This window comes from Carlito syrichta, unplaced genomic scaffold (assembly GCF_000164805.1).
Source record: "Carlito syrichta isolate Samal-C Ts95f unplaced genomic scaffold, Tarsius_syrichta-2.0.1 Scaffold130825, whole genome shotgun sequence".
NCBI lineage: Eukaryota > Metazoa > Chordata > Mammalia > Primates > Tarsiidae > Carlito > Carlito syrichta.
In genome coordinates this window covers 50,523-56,504 of record NW_007074921.1, presented here as the reverse complement: position 1 = coordinate 56,504, position 5,982 = coordinate 50,523, and positions in this window count along the sequence as shown.

Here is a 5,982-nt window from a genome sequence, read left to right as displayed (position 1 = left end):
TTATGAGTACTCTAGAGGATAATTGGAAAGCTACAATACTCAGGTCAACATAAAATCAAGAAGAGTTCCCACAGCAAGGGGAAGGAAAATGAGATATATTTGCATCCCCATTCATGCCCCTTTCCTACATGTCATAGTGACGTCCCCTTCTTCCCCCTCCTCCCCATTCTCCCCCCCTTCTTCTTCTATCAACAGTCTCACTCGGTCTCCCAGGCTAGGGAACAATGGTGCAATCATAGCTCATTGCAGCCTTGAACTCCTGGGCTCAAGTGATCCTCCTGCCCCAGTCTCCCGAGTAGCTAGGACTACAGATGTACTATCATACCCAGCTAACTAAAAAAACATGTTATTTTTGTAGAGACAGAGTTGCACAGGCTGGTCTTGAAGTGATCCTCCTGCCTTGGCTCTCCAAAGTGCTGGGATTACAAGTATGAGCCATTGCGCCTGGCCTGAGAATTTATTTATTTATTTATTTATTTTTTGAGTTGGAGTCTCACTCTGTCGCCCAGACTGGAGGGCAGTGGCTGCTCCCGGCCACCGCAGCCTCAACCTGCTGGCCTCCGGCAATCCTTCCAAGTAGCTGGAACTACAGGCGCGCGCTACCACGCCCGGCTAATTTTTGATTTATTGTAGAGATGAGGTCTCGCCAAGTTGCCCAGGCGAGTCTCGAACCCGTGGGCTCCGGTAATCCACTCACCTCAGCCTCCCAAAGGCGCGGGATTACAGGCTGAGCCACCGAGTGCGGCGAGAATTCCATTTTTTAAAAGGGTCCCTATTGGAGTCCATATTGTCCCCCATCTTGCCCCTGGCAGGGTCCTCTGGAATACCCTCACTTCAGCTAGGCACCACTTGCTCTGTTGTAACACTAAGCCTCGACCAAAAACTCTACGGGAAGAAAGTTGCCTGAGCTAAAAAGCCTTGACTCCCTGTTCCCCTGCCACTGTGTACACACAGTGGCCTGGGCATCTGTGTTGACTCTATCTCCCCAAAAAGAAGACAAGTAGGATGTAAAATCATGACCAAACAGCTGTTTGGAGGGTTTGGAGCTGCGGTTCTCAGCCCTGGGTGAGCATCTAGTCATCTGGGGCTTTCCTCAACTCCCAAAGTCCCCACACCTAGACTTAACACCGAGATCTCTGGGAGTGACCCAGGTGTTGGAATTTTTGAAAGTTCCCAGGTGATTCCAGCATGGAGCCAAGAATAAGAACCACTGGTGTGAAGCAGGGAGATTTAGGCAGGTCACAGGAATGGTGGTGGCATCAGACCATGACAACATGCGGCATCACGTACATTATAAAGGTTTGGAGGCCAAGGGACTTGATACCACCCAAGGTTCAGCACCCCCTTCCCCTGAACCGTCACAGAGCCTACGGTTTCACTACCTTTTCTATTGCCTGTGCTGACAACTCCCTTTCTCAGACTTCACGGATGGGGCTGCCAGATAAAATACAGTGTGAAAATTGGTTTTTGAATAAGCAATATTTTTAGTCTAAGTATGCTCCAAGTATTGCATGAACATACTTCTGCTTAAAAAATTGAGCCGGGCTCGGTGGCTCAGCCTGTAATCCCGTGCCTTTGGGAGGCTGAGGTGAGTGGATTGCCTGAGCCCGCGGGTTCGAGACCTGCCTGGGCAACTTGGCGAGACCTCATCTCTACAATAAATCAAAAATTAGCAGGGTGTGGTAGCGCACGCCTGTAGTTCCAGCTACTGGGAGGCTGAGGCGGAAGGATGACTGGAGCCCAGCAGGTCGAGGCTGCGGTGGCCGGGAGTGGCCACTGCACTCCAGTCTGGGCGACAGAGTGAGACTCCAACTCAAAAAAAAAAAAAAAAAAATTGTTCAGGGCCGGGTATGGTGTTTCATGCCTGTAATCCCAGCACTTTGGGAAGCTGAGCCCAGAGTTTGAGACCAGCCTGGGCAACACAGCAATAACTTCATCTCTACAAAAAATTTAAAAATTAGCTGGGTGTGATGGTGCATGCCTGCAGTCTCAGCTACTCAGGAGGCTAAGGTGGGAGGATCATTTGAGCCCAGGAGTTCAAGGCTGTGGTGAGCTATGATAGCGCCACTGCACGCCAGCCTCGGCGACAGAGCGGAACCCTGTCTCTAAAATAAAAAGTTTATTGTTTATTTGAAATTCAAGTTTCACTGAGTGTCCTGTACTTTTGTTTGCTAACTCAGGCAACCCTGTTTACAAAGAACACTTCCTGAAGCCACTCAGTTGATCAGATGGATCTGATTCAGCCCCTGGGGGGAGGACACCTTAGGTGGTTGGGTACTCTGAAATGCCTCAGAGGATTCTCTCAGCATGGCTGGTGCTAGTGATGAATGCTGGCACTCATTTTTTTTTTTTTGAGTTGGAGTCTCACTCTGTCATCCAGACTGGAGTGCAGTGGCACAGTCACGGCCACCCCAGCATCGACCTACTGGGCTCCGGCGATCCTTCTTCTTCAGCCTTCCAAGTAGCCGGAAACACAGGTGTGCACTACCACACCCAGCTAATTTTTTATTTATTGTAGAGACAAGTTCTTGCCAAGTTGCCCGGGTGGGTCTCAGACCCACGGGCTCAGGCAGTCCACTCGCCTTGGCCTCCCAAGGTGCTGGGATTACAGGCTGAGCCACCGAGCCCGGCCAAATGCTGTCACTCTTGATACATATTGATGTTTCAGATGTTTCTCTTAATTTCATTTCAGGGGTATCCTTATGTTTGTTCTCATCTGTGACCACCCCCCTCTTGCCTTCCTTTTTGTTGTTGGTGGTATATGATTTTCTTCCTCTTGACCAGGACACAGGTCCCAGCAATTACCCTCCCCTCCCTCCTCTCCCCTCTCCTGTCCATGAGGGGCTGAGTCCCCCCCCCCCAGTTTAACCACGTTTAGTATACTGGCTCATCTTGTTCTCTGAGCTTCCCTGTATGTCCAGAGGTGTTTTCCAGAAAGGACAGGGACAGGTGGGAAAATACAAAGAGCCATAAGTAGATTCAACAGCCAACCCTTCTCAGGCATCACCAAGTGGCTGCAATTGGCCACCAGAGGGTGCAATAGAGCCGCAGAGTTCATGGAGGGGTGGATGCAGACTTTTGGGAGTTCCTGGAGGTAGAAGATGGGAATACCCAGCTGAGGTCCTGGACACGTTCCCCCTGCCAGGCTCAGAGGTCAAGACCGAGGAGGTCTGGTCAGTCCTGAGAGTTCTCTTGAGGGTCGGAAAGATGGAAAGCTGCCTGGGAGTAGGTGGGTTGAGGTGGGCCTCAGACAGCACGGGGGGCCTTGGGAAAAGGGGACCCCACAGATGGGAGGAGTGTCTGTGGTGGGCGAGTGGGGGCATCTGGACTGGTACTGGGTCACTCCAAGGTCAGGGGCGAAGCATGTCCCATACAGAGCTGGTCTGCGGTCCCATCCGGGGGGCTCATGGGTAACAGCAGGTGCTCGCTCTGTGGTGGGTTGAGGGAGTACGCTTGCAGGACCCGAACTCTGGGGACCTCAGGAGCTCACGATGGGCAGGGGATGGACACGCTGTGTGGGGTGTAGAGGGCAGGCACTGACGGGGCAGGGATGATGGGGCAGGTACTGGCCAGAGAAGGGCTAAGGGGTGCAACCAAAGTGTGAGCTGAAGGAGAGGGGAGCCAGGGCGGTCTGAGGGACCGGGAGAGAAGCGTGGATCCAGTGGCAAATCTCACACCAGGTGCTGACAAGGGGCAGCCCTGGGAATGGGTGGAACCAAGGTCAATGGCAGTCATGGGCTTTGGAGTTGAGATGTTAGATAGAAAAAAAAAAGTCTCCTGAATATTTAAGTCATTTTTAAGTAGAACATACATACAGAAAAGTGCAGAAATTGGCAGCTTGGTGAATTTCCACCCCTCTCCCTCCACGTAAGCATTCAATTTAAGAACTGAACATTAGCCGGGCTCGGTGGCTCAGCCTGTAATCCCGTGCTTTGGGAGGCTGAGGTGAGTGGATTGCCTGAGCCTCATCTCTACAATAAATCAAAAAATTAGCCAGGCGTGGTAGTGCACACCTGTAATTCCAGTTACTTGGAAGGCTGAGGCGGAAGGATCGCCGGAGCCCAGCAGGTCGAGGCTGCGGTGACCGGGAGTAGCCACTGCACTCCAGTCTGGGTGACAGTGTGAGACTCCAACTCAAAAAAAAAAAGAACTGAACATCTGAACATTATGCTACCGGCACCCCAATCTCCGCCCCCACTCAGGCAGCTGTCATCTTGATCCTAATACGTGGATTGTAATCCAGTCCTTGGCCTCACATGCTAACATGTGTTAACTTTTTATTTTGGGGGATTATTATTGGTTTTTTTTGAGTTGGCGTCTCACTCTGTCACCCAAGCTGGAGTGCAGTGGCATGCTCACAGCCACCACTGCCTCAATCTGCTGGGCTCAGGCGATCCTTCCACCTCAGCCTTCCAAGTAGCTGGAACCACAGGCATGTGCCACCACAGTCAGCTAATTTTTTGATTTACTGTAGAGACAAGGTCTTGCCAAATTGCCCAGGCTGGTCTCAAATCCTCGGGCTCAGGCAATCCTCTTGCCTCTGCCTCCCAAAGTGCTGGGCTAACAGGCATGAGCCACTGCACCAGGACTTGTTTTGCTTTTTGTTTTTTTTCCTTTAAAATTTCATGTTATTTTGGCATTATGATTACTACAATATTTCAAAGTTCTAAAACTTTAGACAAAAGTGAGATAAGAGCCTAGTACAATGGCTCACACCTGTAATCTCAGTGCTTTGAGAGGCCAAGACTGGAAGATTGCTTGAGGCCAGGAGTTCAAGACCAGCCTGGGCAACATAGCAAGACCCCATCTCTACAAAAAATTGTATTTATTATTATTTTATTTTAGTAGCTTTAGGGGGTACAGTTTTTGGTTACACGGTTGCATTGTACAGTAGTGCCACTCTTGCCTTCTGGCTTCTTTCATGCCATGTTGTTAAGGGGAGAGTCGTCCATGATGCTGTGTGTCATTGCAGTTTGTTTATTCTTGGTGTTCCATTTTGTGTATATCCTTCTATGGCTGATGGTGATTTGGGTTGTTTCCAGTTTGGGAACATTATAAAAAGTGCTGCTGGGAACATTCCTGCTCTTTTAGTGTTCAGTCGGGTACATGAGGGACTGGGACTGAGAGGTACCAGGGTACGGTCATGTCAGCTTTGTGCTAAGTCTTCCAAAGTGGTGACTGCGGTGGCCGTGAGCATGCCACTGCACTCCAGCTTGGGTGACAGAGTGAAACGTCAACTCACCTTGTGGCTAGTTCAGTACATTAGGTTGATGGCGAGCGTTGGAGAAAAGGGAGGGTGGAGGTGGGATGGGAGGAGGGCATGGTTCTGAGGATCTTGTTGGGTTCTTTAAAAGCCTGGTTTTGGTTGATTTTTGCAGCAGATGGAAGCAATGATGGACGCAACGGTCGTGAAGAGGATAAGGACTGACTCTTGCCTCAGGATTTGGGAATTTTCCTCAGGTTGCTTCAGGAAGAAATGCCCTTGGGGGAATAAGGCTGATGATGTAAGTGATGGAGAAGGTAATTTACAAGAAGGCAGGACAGAGAGGATTGTCCACCACTCAGGCCCTTTCAGTGTCTTGTCACTGTCTACACAGCAAAGTCTGAATGCCACCACCATAGTCCATACCTGCGCAGCCAGCCCTGAAGCCGGATTTGGGCATTTCTTCCCAAGGCCGATGGCTCACTCCCCGACTCCCTTCAATGCTTGACTTGAGGACACTATCTGACAACCAGCAGGAGAACTGTGAAGGCATGAACTGGCCACTTCTGAAATCCAACAGCTCCCACCACCCCAGCAGTAACAGTGTCATCATAGGAGAGTGAGCGGGTTTGCTTCTCCTGCTTCACTAACATGCTGGGTGGCTGTGAGCAGGTTATGTAAACTGTCTGAGTCTCAGTTTCCTTCTCTATAAGATGAGGTGAAGCCGGGCTCGGTGGCTCAGCCTGTAATCCCGCGCCTTTGGGAGGCTGAAGTGAGTG